This window comes from Octodon degus, unplaced genomic scaffold, assembly GCF_000260255.1.
Source record: "Octodon degus isolate 3935 unplaced genomic scaffold, OctDeg1.0 scaffold00021, whole genome shotgun sequence".
Classification (NCBI taxonomy): domain Eukaryota; kingdom Metazoa; phylum Chordata; class Mammalia; order Rodentia; family Octodontidae; genus Octodon; species Octodon degus.
This window is the reverse complement of record NW_004524597.1, coordinates 20,018,752-20,037,986: the sequence shown is the minus strand read 5'-3', so window position 1 is coordinate 20,037,986 and position 19,235 is coordinate 20,018,752.

The following is a 19,235-nucleotide window of genomic DNA, read 5'->3' as shown; positions in this document are numbered from 1 at the left end:
CAGCCCGCAGCTGCTGCCCGGGCCGGCTTTGGGCGCGCCTCGGCGCCGTGTCCCGCGTGCTCTTGGGCCCCCGCCCCGGGGTCCGCGCAGCCCCGCCTGTGCGGGCTGCAAAGGAGTGGCTCCCAGTCCTGAGTGCGTCCCTGCCCCATCTCTGGGCCACCTTGGTGCTGCCGGGGACGCCCAAGCCTGAATGCCCCTGCAGAGAAGACGGACCCCGGCCGGCCCTCCCTGGAGCCTGTCCATTGTTCCGTCGCGGTTTCTGCGGCTCACGGCCGTGCCTCCACAGATGCCCTGTGGAAACAACCTTCCTGCGCTCTGCCACCAAGCATCTTTTGTGCATGGCCGCGGACATTCTACAAATAAACATGTGGGTTCATACAAAACAGTTATAATAGATTAAATGCCACTCTCAGAATAAAGGCGCTGCCTGAGTGTATGGAAGCTGAAATCACACGCCTGCCCGCAAAGATCCCGGCCCACAAAGATTCAACACAGTGGGGTGGAGAAGGCAGGACATTCTGGGCCTAAAATACAGCTGTGAACATACCCAGTCTCTTCCTCTCGCTCCCACTACACGGTAACAGTTGCACAGTGGCAGGTATAGAAAACAAAAAGAGTATCTTTGTACGGGATACAAATTGATAGCGAAGCTCTCCCCTGGCTGACACTGGAAAGGCTTCCCTCGCCTCGGTTTCCAGCCATGGATCAGGCTGAGCTGCGCTCCTCCTGCACATCGAGGTGGATCCGGGTTGGCTGCCTGGGATCCATGACAGCTGCCGGGAGAGCAAGAACAGCAAACACATTATGCAGAACGAGAGAGAATGTTTTAAAAAATAATAATGTAATGCCTTCTTTTAAAAGCGTTGTCCTTCAAAATAGCCCTAAGTATGCATTACATCTCCATAAGAGCTCTCACAACACGCATGCTCACAGGAAATGACAGCTATATAAATAAGAGATGGGCGGGCAAGGTTCTTGTGATAAAACAGACAGCGGTTGTCTTCAGCTCCCGCTGAGGGTTGCCTCACCAGATAGCAAACCCTGCGCCCTTGCTTGTTGGTTGGTTGCTTCTCAAGTGAAAGAAACATCAGATCTTCATGCGAAGACTCCTCTGTTTTACATCTCAATAGCTAATTCCATGCAGAATTTACCTGCCAACCACTCGAACTCTTTCTCGGGCCAACTTCAGCCCAAAACGAACAGCCTAAACTTCTGGCCAAAACCTGGCACTGATAATAGCTGTGGTTTGGAGTTCGTATTGTGCATGGGTTCGGGAAGAAGTGGTGTGAAATTCAAATTCCCATTGTGTTCTGAGTCAGTAAATTTCTCCCAAATATGAAAACTTGCGAAATCACTGACCCATTTTGTGCTACTCCAGATTCCTGTAACTCCTGTATAACAGATTTCCTTATTGCTGATCTAATTAGTTAATCATCTTATCTGAAGAAAATTCCAAAGGCAGAACATTTACTGTAGGAGTGGTTTCAATCCTAGTCCAATCATGAATTCAATAAGTATTTAATAAGAGACTGTCCACCAGGGGGATGGCTCAGTGGAATAAGTGCTTACCTGGCAAGCACAAGGGCCTGAGTTCAATCCCTGGTTCTGCCAAAAAATAAAATAAATAAGAGAATGCTAATTGCAAGACATGTTGGACACTAGTTATTGGGAGGATAAGACAATGTGTTTGCCTACTAGGAATATCAAAGCTGTTTCCCTGAATCCACGCTTGCTTCCATCCCGTAGAAAGAATGCCTGGAGAGGGTCACCACAGGCAAGCTCAGAACCTTTGTGTAAACTACATCCTCAGCCCTTTCTTAGTTTTCACTTGAAGAAGGGTCTTGCTAAGCTACTAAATGGCCCAGGATAGCTTTAAATTTATGATCCTCCTGCCTCAGCCTCCCAGGTCCCTAGAACTTTGTATGAAAATGTCAAACTTACATGTTTCCCAAAGCACCATGATATAAAAGGAAAGACTGCTGCCGTGTTGTCATTCTGACTGCATTCCTACTGCATATTTTACCTGTACAAGTCAGAAATTCAAAGCTCAACATCTTCATTTGTCTTATAGTCTTTCTTTGCATTTATTTATTTTATTGTTTGTTTCTTGGCGGAACCCGGGATTGAACTCAGGCCCTTGCGCTTGCCAGGAATGCACTTATTCCACTGAACCATCTCCCCGGCCCCTATATGTATTTATTTTAAAGAGAATTTTTAAAAATAATACAGAATTGTAAAACAAAATGATAGGAAATTAACGATGGTTGCTATATTGCATATTGTAATCTTTAAAGTAGTTGCTCATACTAACAGATATAGGCAGGCAGGCCAAATAGCTCAGCGGATTAAAGCACCTGCAAGTAGGCTCAGGGGCCCGGGGTTCGATCCCAGGGCCTGCGCCTAAGGCACACTGAGACGGCAATTGACACTGAGTGTGCACCTGTAATCCCAGCACTTGGAAGGCTGTAAAGAGGTGGATCACTATGAGTCCAATCTAGTAGTGAGATCCTGAACACCCTGTAGACCCTTCCCTAAAGAAAAAAAAAAAAAAAAAGATATAGGCATGCAAAATTGATCAAACAATTAAATGTTAAATGTTCCTTTCAATAAACCAATAGAAATTAGTAGTAAAATTATCTTAGCTACTTTTTCCATTTCTTTTTTCCCTTTCCCCAACCCAGTTGTACTTTCCTTCTGAGCAGCTTCTTTCCCTTTCACAGTATCTGTTATACCTTTGAATTTTATTTATTCTCTCAATTTCTTACACTAAAGAGACAATACAATGTTTACACTTGCATGTCTGATTTATTTCACTTACAAGCATGGTCTCTAGTTGAATCCATTTACCTGTGAAAGCCTCAAGTGTATCTTTCTTTATAGCTGAGTAATACTCCATTGTATAAAAAAATACCACATCTTTTTTATCCATTCCTCAATTAATGGGCATTTGGATTGTTTCCAAGATTTATTTATGTACTATTTTTTAAATATATTTTGTACAATACCTCACTATGCAGCTCAAACTTGTAATGATCCTCCTGTTTTCAGCTTCCCCAGCGCTAGGATTACAGATGCGCGCCACCATGCCCAGACTTGGTCACTGGCTCAGCTCACCCAGGGCAGGGCTGGTTCAGCATTTGGTACTGGTGATCAAACCCCAGTCCCTGTGCTTGCCTAAGCAGTACTTAGTCCACAGAGCTATCACACCAGTCCTTGTTTCCAAGATTTAGCTATGACAAACTGAACTGCTATAAACATGGGTGCACATATAGTGTGTGATATGATTTTTTCACTTTTTCTAGAAAAATATCCAGAAGGGGTATAGCTGGGCCAAATGAGACCTCCCATCCTAGCTTTTTGAGGAGTCTCCTCAGCCACTGTTTCCTTATAATTGACTCATCTTGTACCCTACAAGCATCAGCTCCTCTTGAGCGTTGGGTCGAAAAGAGTAACCAAAGTATTACACGATTTGTACTACTTAGTGCAAAATGACCACGTGGGTGGCTTTGTTAAAAGCACAAGCTTTTTTATTTCTTCAAAACTCCCTAATTTTTTCTCTCTTTTTATTTTTTAGTGTGGAGTTTTGAACACAAGACCTTCACATGGAGCTATATGCCCCTAATAAAATTTTTAAATTCTATTTTTTAAGGAGAATCCACTAAAGAACTGAGATGCCCAGGCAGGACTGAAACTTGCAATCCTCCTGCCTCAGCCTCCTAGAGTCCTGGGGTACCAACACACCTGGCTCTCTTAATCTATTATTATGGTTTCATTTTCTACAAAACGTCTTTCTCTGTAACTCAAAATTTTAGGTTATTTGCATGAATTGTACCTTTGATCTCTATACTGTGCAGTGCCAGTTTTCAACATAAATAGAAGAACATTAAACACGTATGTAAAATCATAGATATTATATAATTCTTGTTCCCACGTTCATACATGCAAGTGTGTTTTATTCCGAAGCCAACAGTAGACACATTGCACAAGAGTAATTGTCATTAGTATATTCACGCAGTGAATGCCTTCCTTGTGGAGAGGCGGCACATACGTTCAACACATCTTAGCTCTTTATCCTCTCCTTCCATCTGCCTTCCTCTCCATCTTTTCATCCCTTTTCATTTAAGAATGACCTATCCTCTTACTTTCTGTTGTCTATCTTTATGTTGTTCTTTACTTTTGGGGTTTTTTTTCTCATGTAAAGGAAACCATGCAGTATTTAAACTTGTGTGTCTGATCAACAAATTGACCCTTGTTTATAGCAGAGTAGTACTCCATTTTTTAATAAATACACATTTTCTTTATCCATTCTTCTGTTGATAGACATATAGGCTGCTTCCAAAATTTAGCTATTCGGAGTCGTGCTGCTGTCACATGGTTATACACGTATCTCTGTAACATGTCTTTAGCACTTTCAGGATGATACACCTACAAGAGTAACAGATGAGTCGAATAGAATTTCTAGTTTTAGTTTTTGGAGGAATTTCCATATAGATTTCTATAGTGGCTGTGCTAGCTCACATGCCCCACCGCAATGTAGGAGCACTCCTTTATCCCTGCAGCCCTATCTGCATTTGTTATTGTTTGATATCTTGATGACAGTAATTCTTTTCAGGGTCAGATGGAATCTCAATGTTGTTTTAATCTGCATTTCTTTAATGCCTGGTGATGTGGAACATTTTGTCATGTATTTATTTATGAGCCATTTGTACTTCTTCTACGATGTGTACATTCATTTCACTTGCTCATTTTATGATTTGGTCTTTTCTTTCTTTGAGATTTTTATATAGTCTAGACATTAGTTCTCTGTCTTAGGAGTAGCAGGCAATCTTTTTTCCCATTCTATATGTTGTCTCTTCACTCTGTTGGTTATTTCTTTTGCTACACAGGTTTTTAATTTTATATGACCTCATTGATTTTCTGTACTATTTCTGATACAACTAAGGTTAAGTTCAGAAAGTCCTTACCTATTCCTGTGATTTCAAGAGTTTTACCTATTTTATCTTCCATAAGATTGTTTTCAATTTAACATTGAGATGATTTATTTATTTGGTATAGGGTCTTGCTATGCAGCTCAGACTCCTAGTGATCGTCCTGTCTCAGCCTCCTCAGCACTGGGATTACAGGCATAGGCCATCATGCTTGGTTTCAGTGGCCAGCACAGAGCACTCAGGGGTCTGGGGCCAGCGTGGCATGCAGTATTGGGGACTGAACTCAGGTTCTTGTGCTTGCCAGGCAGGTACTTAGATCGCCAAGCTATCTCACCAGCCCAACATTTAGATCTTTGATCCATTTTGGGTTTAGTTAGTGCAGGGGAGAGATAGGGGTCTAAACTCAATCTTCTTCACACATGTGTCTAGCTTTCCCACTACCATTTGTTAAAGAGGCTACCTTCCCTCCACTGTGTGTTTTGGCTCCCTTAAGGGAAAACCAAATAGTTGAATCTGCCTGGCACTGTCTCTGCTTCCTCTATTGTGTTCTGTTGGTCTACGTGACTGATTTTGTGTAAGAACCGTGATGTTTTCACCACTGTAGATTCATAATATAACTTTAAGCCTGGAATTGTGATGTCTCCCACTTTGGGTTTGTTACCCAGGATTGCTTTTGCTGTTCTGGGTCTCTTCTGGTTAACTAACTTTTTTATTTCACTTACTTTTTTGTGGTACAGGGTATCAAACTCAGGGCCTGCATAGTAATGGCAAGAGCTGTACCACTGACTCACCTGCCTTCAGTCCGCAGCCCTCAGCCTTTCAATTTTTTTCTTTTTTTTCAGTACCTGGGAACAAATGCAGGAACTTATGCCTGCAAGGGAGGTGCTTATAGCGCTGAGCTATCTCCCAGACCCCTCTTTTTATTTCTTGATATATGTTCATCGTACCAGCATCTTGGCTTTCAAACAGGAAGGAAATGAAAGCCTGCAAAGAAAAGAATCTTAAATCTTACCCTGTCTTGTACTTTCTTTTATGGTGATTATTTTCAAAGTCAGTGGTAGGCTACTGGAGGAATTAGTGCAAGAAAAAACAAGACCGGATTATCGTTGTGTTGCTAGAATTCTTTAGCTTTGGCATTAGAAGCAAGTTCCTATCTGAGGCTGGTTCCCGCAGAGTCAGCATCTCTGTTTCCTCAGTTGTGGACGGAGCACATTTAGTTCGTAGCTTTGAATCAGCCAGACCTCCCTGGGTATAGGAATCAACCGTGAAGACTGAGTGTTATGTAAGAACAGAGTGTCAAGGAATGAAGGACACACATATTACACACGTGTCCTCTGCTTACCCATACGCTCCAGTGTTTTATCAGAGTGCACTTAACAAAACCCAAGTCTTCAACTAAAACTAAGAATCGCAGTACAGTAACAACGGATCAGTAAACCAAGGCCAGAGCCCTCCTGAGCTCAGTGCTTTATGTGACATCACGGATCGCTGCCCCGAGAGCCTGCTGAGCCCCTGCTTACTTGCTATCCCATCACTGCTATATTACTTCTTGCCCTTTAACACTAACTGATATTTTTGTGGGGGGTTTTGTTTCTGTTTCTTGTGTTCTTTCTATGTGAACATGAGTTCCCAGATAGCAGGAAATATTTTGGTTTTGTCTACCACTTTCTGCAGCTCCCTAAACAGTACCCAGTAACGCATGGTAAATATCATTAAATGTGAGCTGGATGACCATGAGAATGCACGAAACGTGAAACCTCCCTAAGTCTTCATGTCTTACAGGTAAGTAATGTATTTTCCATCTTGTAGAGTCGTTTTGAGAACTGAAAAAGCTTCTCTAACTTTGCTAGTTCCCAGGAAGTGCACAATAAACTACTAGGTTATTTCATTGGAAATAGCCTTGCAAATAGAGTGTTTATAAAAATCAATAACAGATGCTGTCTCTGGGCCCCTTTGAGGTATAATGATTCATTCCAGTCCCCCATGAACATACAGCCAGAAAGAAGCTGCAACAACCTCTGCAGAAGTCTCCCTCCAGGCCATCCACCCTGTGTTTTTCAAGTTTCCACATTCTACTCAGCCATTAAAGGTTATTTGGGGGCTGGAGAGATGGCTCAGTGGTCTAAAGCACCTACTTGAAACAAGCTTGGCAAAGCACAGGGACCGCGGTTCGATCCCCAGCACCACATGCCAGCCAGACCCGCCCCCTGGTGGGCTGAGCTGGCCACACACACACACACAATAAATAAATGTAATAAATAAAAATAAATAAATATTTAAAAAAAATAAATAAATAAAGGTTACTTGACTCCTCCATTGTGCTGCTAGCAGAAAGATGAAAAGAAATAGTTCTGATTACAACTCTGTATGAAAACAGCTAGCTTTGGAAAAGCATGCCTAGACAACCGTATCCGCAGAATCTTTCTCAAAATATTGTTAGGGAGCTAAGCTTTTATGTCACAATCAGAAATGCCACCTTTTTTTCAATGATTCTTTTCGTTGTATGCATTTTTCCCCCTCGATGACAATGGAAAGCATTTACATAGCTCCTGGCCGAAGCCAGTGTACAGAGTTGATACCTGATACACTGTGTACCTGAGTACTGAGTACCTGAGTACTGAGTACCTGAGTACGGTGAGTACCTGACAAGCATTATTTCACTTAATTTTTTTCAATGACCCTAAAAGTGGGCACAATTCTCACTGCCAAATTACACATATGGGAAAACAAGGCTTTCTAATAACTTCTATCTGCTAAATCCATCTTAATTAAATTTTTACTGATTTTGCCACCACCCAGTGTCCCTGCCTCAGTTCCACTGCCACTGCGCACCACCTGTGTGACTTTTCCTCCTGTCAAATCTTCATTGTCTTTTGCTAGTGTCTTAGGTTTTATGCTAACGATCCTTTTCTACCCCTCATCTAAACTGCTGATTTCTAAAGGGCAGAGTTTGCAGGAAACCAGCAAGGCAACTGGTAACTTAGTTCTTGAATGAGTAAATCAGTAGTTACCAGAGGAGAGGCCTGTGATGCTTTGACTTCGACACAAGACAAGTTTTCATTAGAAATTGTTCCCTGCCAGTTACAGTTCTCAGGAAAGACTGATTTCGCACCATCGTGTTCATTAAAAGTGGTATTTAAACAGGAAGGAAAACAGAGCACCTGAGATTCTATAAACTAGCAAAGTAAGCAATGTTTCTACAGCCTTGGAGATGAAAGACATTTTATAATCCCAATCCACCTCATTCATTTATAGTTAAGGATATAAAATGAATCTTAGTGCCCATGCTCGCGCACGTGCATGCACACACGCATTGTGCAGCAAATTAGGGGCAGCAATAATTAAAATTTGGGTTTTTTGACTTTCTTTCCTGAGCCTTTTTTATTATGAGTATCACTATCTAGTTCATTCTTTGCATTTAGAAAACAGCATATACTGTAAATGTTTGTCTCTGAAGAATATCTAACATGTAACAGTAAGGTGAGCTTAAATTCTTATATTACTACTTTTTCTTACATTAAAACAATGTGTTTTACAGACTAATTGCTAATGATTCCTAACATTATTCTGAAAATCAATATATTAACTATATATACATTTCTCATTTCTCTTTTCTGTTTATTTTGAAGAATGATGGTAGCTATTTCTGAGCAGAAAGTAAAGGTTCCTTTTTATCCTTTTTTATTTATAATGCTTGCAATCTCAAATTCTACAGAAGTGATTAACTTCTACAGAAGTGACGAACTTACCGCAAGGAAAAAATATATAATACATAAATAAACTTTTTTTTTTTTTTTTTTTTTTTTTTTTTTGCAGAACCGGGGATTGAACTCTGACCCTTGCGCTTGCCAGGTAAGTGCTTATTCTACTGAGCCATCTCCCCGGTCTACATAAATAAACTTTATTAAAAATAAAAATGAGACTAAAGTTAGATTTCATTGTTCACACTTTAGAGTTTAAACTGAAAATTGCATTTTCAGTCCTCGACTGAGAGAGCCCAGTCTAAAGGGGACAGAAAAGACTCCCCCCGGGTGCCCAGGACTCTGTGGAGTTTGCAGCATATGTGTACCGCAGACAGCTTGATTGCCCCAAAGTACTGGCCCAGTTAATTGCATTCAAATGCAAATTACAGCTATTAAGTCACGCTGATCTGGAGCCAAAGCCTTGAGCCAAGTTCCCAAGAGAAGTGTGTCTCTTTTTTTTTTTTCCTAACTGTGCAGGACTGAACTTGATATGCAGTTTGGCACCATCATTCATTAGCCCTTTACATTTTGTGTTTTTCATTCTGGAATACTATAGAACTGAATTGCTGAAAGGTAATTTTATTAGTCATTCAACCTCTTCCTCGCCTTATTCATCAATGCCGCCGTTCTTTTCCCCATTTGCTGAATGAAATTCCTGACTTCATCTTTCTTTTTCTGACTATTCTCTTATTTCCTCCATGTGGATTGTTTTCAAGTTCTCATGGTGCTGTATAACTTGAAGCCAAAAGGTTAATGAATTCCTGTATTTGCCATCCTTCTATTTTAGGAAATTGACAGTGCTCAAAAATATGGTGCTGACTTTTTAAGTTGGGGTTACTATGACATGTATTCACTTATTTCTACAGTGAACGTGTGCTTGGACTTCCCCTCAAAAGAAAAATAGCTACAGTAAAAAAGCAGATAGAAAGCTTACATTCACAGCCCTCAAAATTCTTTACACAAATATTCATTTGGTGCTTTTTAAGTACACACATTAAGCTTTATAAGACAGGGTGATTAAATCAACATAACACTCCTCTCATTTACTTAATCTGATCTGAAATCAGTTAACAATAGCTCCTAAAACAAAAGCCTCCTAAACAAAAGCCTACATGAGAGGCCTCTAAGACCAGAGAAACAGATGACACTTGTATCTATTATGATGCTAAGACCCTCCTACAATTTTTCAGGAAGTGCAAAATTTAAAAATTCCAATGGGAAATTTGTCATTAAGGTCATTTTTTTAGCCCAAATACCAAAGACTACTTAACACTGACTTTTACATCTGACATAACAATACAGATATGACAATGTGAACACAAAATGTTGAAGAATGATAAATTTGCAACAAGACTGGACAGTACCTGAACAGTGTAGCTTGTCCACATTTTACAGAAAAAGAATGTTTCTTTTCTTTTCTTCTCCTCCTCCTCTTCCTCCTTCTTTTTCTTCTTCTTCTTTTTGTGGCTGGTTCCTTGCGGTTGCCTACACTTGCCTATACAGACACTTTAGACTGCTGAACTATCTTGCTGGCCCCGTAAAAGGATGTTTCGATGCAAGGAGAAATAAGGTGGCTAGGGGCTGGAGAGATGGCTCAGTGGTCTAAAGCACCTACTTGAAACAAGCTTGGCAAAGCACAGGGACCGCGGTTCAAACCCCCAGCACCTCATGCCAGCCAGCCCCACCCCCTGGTGGGCTGAGCTGACCACACACACACAATAAATAAATGTAATAAATAAAAATAAATAAATAATTTTTTTAAAAAAAGAAATAAGGTGGCTAGTCTTGTCTATAGTTTAGACTAATATGGTAGAATATAAAGAATTATTTAAACTTTGAAATAGACAAGTGATAAGACAGGGTTTTAACAAGCATAAAGTAGAATTTCAAAAGAATTGAGTGGGGTCCAAGTCTGGGAATTAGGGAGACTCAACTAATCCAACACTACTACTTTAATTACCAAGTAGTGATTGGCTGTGGTGAACATGGAGCAGTGGGATGCAGAAATGAAAGACACTATAAGAAAAAGTTAATAGGACTTAGCAACATGGGAGAAAAGTAATAGGGGTTTGAAGTCCTAAACTTCCTATCACTGAAAATGTTAGGTCATGAGCTAGAAAGACATTCTACAATGACACCACCAAGAAGCAGAAAGCATCAACAGGAGAGAACAAGGAGAAATTGAGAATGAAAGGGATTCTGAGTGTCTCTAGTGGGAGATTTTGAATTCATGAAGTGTCTTTTGAAAAAATTCCTAACGCCACTGAGAAGATAGTGGTGTTGCTAGCGGAAAGCTTCTGCACAGCAAAGAAAATAATACAGTGAGATGGGAGATTAGGGCTGTCAAAAAGCTGCACAAAAATCTATGGGAGTCACGAGACCCAGGGCTCAGGGGCAGGACACGGGATCCAGGATGACCTTGCCTTTCCTGAGCACTGAAAGCAGCCCCAGTCAGAAAAGTCCCATTTTCAGTTCTTCATTTATGTCTGGCACAAAACCGAGGGTGTCTTTCTTAGGAAAAGTTGAAATCTGATGTCAGGCCAGCTGAGTTTTTGATGGGATGACCATCCCAAATGCCTTATTTGCATGAGGGAGAAGCCAAATTAGGGATATGGGGTACCAAAGACAGCCTTCCATGATCCTCCTGGGTGTGGTAACTGTCCACTGGCCCACTCTCACTCTGCAGAGCGTACTTTCCGCCTTCAGTCAATGCACTTCCACTGCCTTATGTGTGTATCCTGTCTGTTTCTTTCTTTAGGTCACCAAAAACCTGAAAAAATAATTTCCCTGGACTCAAAATTCTCTAACAGAGTGAAGACACAACCCAGAGGATGGGGAAAAGTTTTTGCCAGTTAGTCTTCAGAGAACTAGTATGTAAATCCATTTACAAAATAAAAAACAAATTTCCCACCAAATAAAAGAATTGATCAAAGACTAGGCAGTTGAAATGAATAATCACTGCACAAAGGGCCAATAGGTATACGAAAAAATTCTGGGCCAGTAGAGAAATGCAAATCAGAGCAACACTGAGGTCCCATCTCACTCCAGAAAGAGCAGCCATCATCAGGAACCCACACAAAGGCACAAAGGCCAGCAAGGTTTCCACGGGAATGGAAAGTTACGCTGATGGTGAGAAAGTAAACTAGCTAAGAGCTCTGGAAATCAGTCTTGAGAATCCTCAAAAAACGAAAAGAAGACATTTCATTTAACCCCACTATATTTCTAAGCATCTTCCCCAAAGAGTGAAGACATTATATTACAGACATACATGCACACCTATGCTTAAAGCTGCACAATTCAGAAAAGCTATATCTTGGGGGAAGGGCCTACATGCCCATCAGTAGATGAGGGGATAAGGAGAAAATGGTACATATGCAAAATGGGGTATTGCTCAACCATGAATGACAACTTTGAGAGGGCCTGCCATTTAAGCTCCTGTTTAGGCAAACACGGCCCCTGGGGTTTGATCCCTGGCCTGATGTGCCAGCCCCACCCCTGGGGCTTGCTGAGACAGCAATTGAGAGTAGCAATTGAGACTGGGCTGGTGACTCGCCTGTAATCCCAGCTCTTGGGAGGCTGTAAACAGGAGAATTGCTATGAGTCTGATCTACATACTGAGACCCTGAACACCCTGTAGACCCTGCCCTAAATACAGAAAAGAAAAAAAAGAAAGAAAGAAAGAAAGAAAGAAAGAAAGAAAGAAAGAAGAAAGAAAGAAAGAAAAAAAAAGGAAAAACTCTCTAATAAGGTATGAAAATGTTCTACATACATTTCATTTCCTTTTGCAAATGACTAACTCAACTTAAATGTTTTAGTGCCTCGATGTCGGCACATTCAAGACTGCTTTTATGTTCATCCTACCTTGTTCTGTTCTTTACTCCTTCACCCTTTGGTTAGACCAAACATCTCCTTTAAATATCCACATTGTATACAGGCATAATTGTAGTCACTGATTTTCTTTAATTTTTATCTGATTAAACATGTCCTTTCAACCCAATTATAAACTCTTCAGAAGTTGACACTATGCTTTTTCACTGTATGTGTAGCTCCAAATAAAATGTATGTAATTTGAAACTCAGGATCAACTATTCCAGGACAACCTAAAAATCCTCCTTTTGCAACATTGTCCTCGCATTCCAAACAGATGCAAAGAACTGACAGGGCTCCTTCCCTGAGATACCTTCTCTCTTTAGGCACTAATTCAGAAGACTACATTTGAACTTCTTTGCGGGTACCCTTTTTCTTTGTTTTGTTGTTTTGTTTGTTTGGTTTTTGTTTTTGGCGGAACCGGGGATTGAACTCAGGCCCTTGCACTTGCCAAGGAAGTGCTTATTCCACTGAACCATCTCTCCAGCCCTTTTTTTTTTTTTTTTTTCCCTCGAATGGCTTCAGGGCACTTTTGGCCAGTGGGAGAGTTGTGAGGTTCGAACTCCAGCAACCTGAGGCTGAGAGCTTTGTGGAAGCAGCCACTTAAAGGCCTGAGCTAGGGCCACGCCCCCCGGGTACCCTTCTTTCCAGTCTTTCTTCCATAGCAGAATTCACCGGACAAGTGCTACCCATTCATACAATCATTTGTCATCGCCATGTTTTGAGTTCAAACTCTGTGAGGCACAGAAGCGCAGAAAGTGAGGTAGGCCTGAATACTTCCCTGGTAGAGCTTACATTCCTAGGAGAGAAATAGTAGAAAGTGGTAAGTGCAGACTGCTGTGTGTATAGTGAACCAAATGGGGACAGAGATGACTTCATTTTAATAGGGTCGCTCTGACCAGGAGCTTGAGTGTGGGCGGGGAGCTAATAATGGAGATGGCTGGGGCGGTTGGCATCATGTAGGCAAGAGACGATCTAGTTCACACCAGACTGCAATAAAGGCGGTTAGAAGTGGGCGAAGTCTAGAGATATGTGTGTGTGCATGAGTATGAGCATACGTTTTTAAATACACACATCTGTACTCACACAATATTACATAGTAGAGTACTTGTGCACACTTATACTTAGTTTTTTAATTGGAAAAGTAATTTTAGGCTCACAAAAAAGTGCAAAGCAAAGCAGCTCTCTTAGTGTAACAACTCGAATAAGTGTACTGCAATTATCACAGTGGAGCATCGGTGCTCACTCGCAACGCAAATCCTGGTAAACAATCCAGGAATACTTCGCATTTAACTGCCATGTCTTCCTTTCTTGCCCTACCTGTGCCCTTTCCCTCCTCACTCAAGATCATGCCATTTGCTGTGTTCAGTGTCTGTAATTTGGGTTTGTTTGTGGTATTTGATTGAGGGTACATATTTTTGGCAAAGGTCGAGGGGGAGCCACTTCAGCCTTCACGCCATCAGGGAGTGCGCGATGTCGGCATACCTCGGCTCCAGGACGCTAACTTTGGTCACATGCTGAGATGACCCCTGCCCAATTTTTTCAGTACAAAGTTAATTTACCTGTGTTTTTATTTTTTTATTTTTTATTTAGCACAGATCTACAGGGTGTTCAGGGTCTTACTATGTAGACCAGACTCACATTGATCCTCTTGTTTTCAGCCCCCCAAGAGCTGGGATTACAGCTGCGTGCCACCACGCTCATTCTCAATGCCGTCTCACCCCCACGGGGATGGGGCTGGCACGGCACATCAGGGATTGAACCCTGGCCAATGTGTCTGCCTAAGTAGGTGCTTTAATCCACTGAGCTACTTGGCTGACCCAATTTATCTTTGCTTTTGATAAATATCTTATAGGAGATACGGTGAGATATGAATACATATATATATTTTTTCTTCTTTCTTTTCTTTCTTTTTTTTTTTGGTGGCACCAAGGATTGAACTCAGAACCCTGCACTTGCCAGGCAAGCACTTATTTTACTGAGCTAGCTCCCTGACCCCCAGGAATATATTTTTCTCATCAGACCTTCATCCACTAATTTTGCTATCTTTCGATGATTACTCACTTGTAACAATTATTACAAGGATGTTCACCTAATAGTAATTTTCTATTCGATCATTCCCTCTATAGTAAAGAAGCAGGATACTATTGTCCAAAGTTATATCATGATTTTATTTTGCTGTTTGTTTTAAATTTGTGAAACAAGTCCAGGAGTAGTAGCACATGCTTATAATCCCAGCATTAGGGAGGCTGAAAACAGGAGGTTCACTATGAGTCTAAGCTGCGTAGTGAGACCCTATAACAAACAAATACATAAAAAATAAATAAATAGGGGCTGGGAGAGGGCTCAGGAGAATAAGTGCTTGCCTGACAAGCACAAAGGCCTGAGTTCAATCCCCAGTTCCACCAAAACCAATAAATAAATAAATAAATAAATAAATAGGTCAAACAGCTTGGAATAACAGGAAAAAGAGATGGGAAGTTTCACTACAAATATCCATCATATTCTAGACTGACTTTCAAATCTGAATAAATCAAAATAAATGTAAACACTAAATAATACAAATAAATTTAATATAGATAAAAGTCTGTGAATTTACCATTAAAAGAGTATTAACTTGTGAATCATGATACATTATTACTTTAATAGCTCTTCCACCTCCTTATAGTATTCATTAATGCTTTTATTGGATAACATAATAATAATAATAATATTTTCTAATTATTTTAATTTCCTAATTAATCCAAACACCAAACTGTTGTTTTGTTTCACTTGGGCGCATCATGTCTTGACAGGCTGGGCCTCCCACTTTCTAGCTTGGACTCTAAGCTTGTGATAAAGGCAAAGGGCAGGACCACAGTGCACCTCAGAGCTCGTGAGGAATGTGCTGTCCTCAGAGAGCTGCGCCTAGCACCCCTCAGAGACCGGAGGGAACGACCTTCGAGAACGAAACCTGCTTGGCAGCCTTGAACGTCTGAGACTGCAGTGCTCCGCGCGGTCCCAGACGCCACGCGTCCTGTACTCTACACCCCTCCTTTCAGGCAGCAGAGTCCGGTAGTCACACCGCACCCCGAGTGCCCCTGCCTGTCCTGGTCAGCCACTTGGGTACACCAAGGTGGCAGTGTCTGTCTTCTCATCCGTTGACTTCAGCGTGGCAGATGATGACATTTCTAAACTACACCACGTGGCTCTGAACGTCGTTCCCTTTTTGAAACTCAACTTAGTTTTGAAGACTTTGGGGGTGAAAAGTGACTGACCTGTTACTCTGAAATGACTACTGTTGTTTATTTATTTATTTATTTATTTATTTTTATTTTTTAGGGAAGGGTCTACAGAGTGTTCAGGGTCTCACTACTAGATCAGATTTGTAGTGATGCGCCTGTTTACAGCCTCCCAAGAGCTGGGATTACAGGCGTGCATCACCACGCCCAGTGTCAGTTGCCATCTCAGCACACCCTGGGGGCAGGTCCTGGGGATTGAACCCCCAGTCCCTGCACCTACTTACAGGAGTTTTAGTCTGCTGAGCTATTTGGCTGGCCCATAACTACTGTTATATGTTTGAGTTTCTTCCCAAATTCCTGTTGGGGCTCACATACCTAATGCAAAGTATTTGGAAACGGAGTCTTTGGGAATTGATGAAAGTTAGAGTAAATGCTGAAGGCGGAGCCCTGATGGTAAAATTCCTACCCATTGCCGAGGAGATGCTCCTCACAAACATCACCCCTCCAGCCTCTGATGGGTGCTAGGGATCCTGCACTTTCTCATCACAGAGACATACTTCCTGAAACCCACACCTTAAAGGAGGAAAGGACTATGTCTGGCTCAGAGCTTAGAGAGGTTTTAGGCCCTAGTTGGACTGCAGCAAGGCAGTGTGGCCTGGTAGAGAAGCATGGTCAAGGAGAAGCAGCCCATGGCATGGTAGCCTAACACAAACTGGGGTACCAAGGACGGGGTAAATTCCAAACAACTGTGGCTTAAACCTGACTAATACATTCAGGGCATAAGAGATTTGAGGTGCACTTAACACTATGGTGAGGGCAATCCTGGTGAGACCTCAGGTAAGGAATATGTTACCAGATTATGGAATAAAGGCAATCCTTGTTGCAGAGGGGCAAAGAACTTCGATAAACTGCATTCTAGAATCTTACAGAAAGTAGAATTTACTAATGATAAAATTAGATATTAAGCTGATGTAGAAGGAGCAATATGGTTCCTCCTGATGGCTTATAGTAAAAAGGAGAGAAATTAAAAAATCAATTTTTTTTCATGGGCAGAATATATTTATTGAGGGAAAGAAAACTTCTGTCCCAGAGAGACAGGAGGGGGGCCCAAGCAGGTTGTTCCCCCCAAAAATTCAATTGTTAAGTTAAAAAGAACAAGGACTTACAGATTTAGAAAAGTCTTGGCCCATCCAAATTGTAAAAAATACTAAAGCACATTCTGATGAGAACACCAGAAGTGTGGCGGGGATAATTTTGTAACAACAATTCGCAATACAAGAGGAAACACGGCAAGTTTAAACTAAAGATGAAGAGAGGATGAAATGATGGAAGGTTGTCAGATTTCTTGGCTTAGCATGAGATGACAGAGCTATGTGACTGAAAATATACACTGTTCTTCATGGAAATGGAAAAATATCCTTAAAAATGATTCAGTGGGGGCCGACAAGATAGCTCAGTGGTCTAAGGCGCCAGTTCAGGCAAGTTTAGGCAAGCATGCAGGGACGGTGGTTCAGTCCCCCAGTACCACATGCTGCACCAGCCCTGCCTCCAGCCCCCTGGGTAGGTTGAACCAGTTACCAAAAAAAAAAAAAAAAAAGTGATTCAGTGAATAGCAGGGACATTGTCTCAGTTTAAACAGCCAGATGACTTATGTCTGAAGCTGCCGAGTCAAGAACCCCACGTAGAGTCATGGGACTCACTGGCATCCTACTGGGTCCAGAGGGAAGTACATTGCTATGGTTTGTGTCTAGATGTCCTCTAAGGTGATCAGAGGTGGATCGGGGTAGCTGGACCTAGAGTACGTGATGCTGGGGCACAGTGTGTGATTACAAAACTAGTCCACTGATTAGTCTGGCCTAGTTCTGGGTTCAGATGACGGGAAGGTCCTCTCTGGGCACGAGTGCTGGGCACATCCTTTGGGCATGTAGCTGGGATATAATAGAAGGGACAGGAAGAGGGCTGTTGGCATTGCTTGCTGCTTGCTGCCCTCTACCTGCCATGAACCATTTTCCCCTCTGCGATGCCCCTCTGCCATGCCACTCTGTCCTGGACCCAGCCAACAATGGGCTGAAACCCTCTGCAATGGGCTGAAAACTCTGACCCAAAATAAGAATTTCCTCCTTTAACTGGGAGCTGCATATCATGTCTCAGCAACAAAATAACTAAGACAGGCATAAAGCAAATGGGGGTTGTTTTCAATTAGGCATCTGAGAGAATACATTTTGCTGGGTCTTGGATATGCTTAGGATTATGAGCTCTTTCTTTCTAGATTTCTCGCTCTTAGAATGGGATTGTCTCTCATATCTATCCCTATCCCAACCATGGTATGTTGGAGGCACAGAAATGTTCTAATTTTACAGGTACACAGCTGGACACAAATTTTGCTTCCAGATAAATCATACCTTTAGTCTCATCATTATTTGATTTATAAAATATTTAGATGATACTTTGGACCTCTGACTTTGGAGTTGATGCTAGAATAAGTTAAGATTTGGAGTGTTTGGGGATGGAATGGATGTACTTTTCGAGAGAGGACATGAATCTGAGAGCTGGGATGGAATGTCATGAATTAAGTATTTGTATGCCTCAGAATTCTTATGTTGAGCTGGCCAAGTAGCTCAGTGGTCTAAGTGCCTACCTGGCAAGCACAAGGACCCGGGTTCGATCCTCTGTGCTGGATGCTGAGCCGGCCCCAGATGTCAAGATGCACAGCAGTAGCCCTGAAACTAGGAGTGGTAGCATACACCAGTAATCCCAACGCTGGAGAGGCTGAGACAGGAGGATCCCTATGAATCTGAGCTGTATAGTGAGACCCTGTACCAAATAAATACAGTTTTTTTAAAAAGAATTCTTATGTTGATGCCCTAACCCCAATGTGATGGTATTTGAAGAGGGTCTTTTGGAAATAATTAGAGTTGGGTGAAGTCAGTGGAGTGTGGCCCTCGTTCTGGGATTAGTGACATTATTAAAAGAAGGTCAACCTGCTCATCCTCTCTCCTCCATGTGAAGACATGGGAAAAGGCAGCTGGCCTGTAAGACAGGAAAAAATCCCTTACCAGGAATCAAGTAGGCTAGCATTTTGATCTAGGACTTATCATCCCCCAAAACTCTGAGAAATAAATATTTTTTCTAAACAAATATTTCATTATGGTAGCTGAGCTGAGACGAGGGCCTTCAAGACTTTTTGCCAGACAAGTGGCTGAATTTTGCAGGGCCCTGAACTGCTGTGGTTACAATCTGCTTTGTCACCTTCAAGACTCTTGTTGGATTCTTAGTCCCATTGGGAGGTATGAAGAGAGTAGACAGTTAATCTGACTAGAGGTGAGGGCTTTGTGTTGTGAGTAATATTAGATCATCGATGTGGAGCGTCCGTGAGTGAATACTGGTATCTATAAAAAGAGAAACCAGAGGATGGACGGACACACATACAGAGAGAGAGAGAGAGAGAGAGAGAGAGAGAGAGAGAGAGAGAGAGA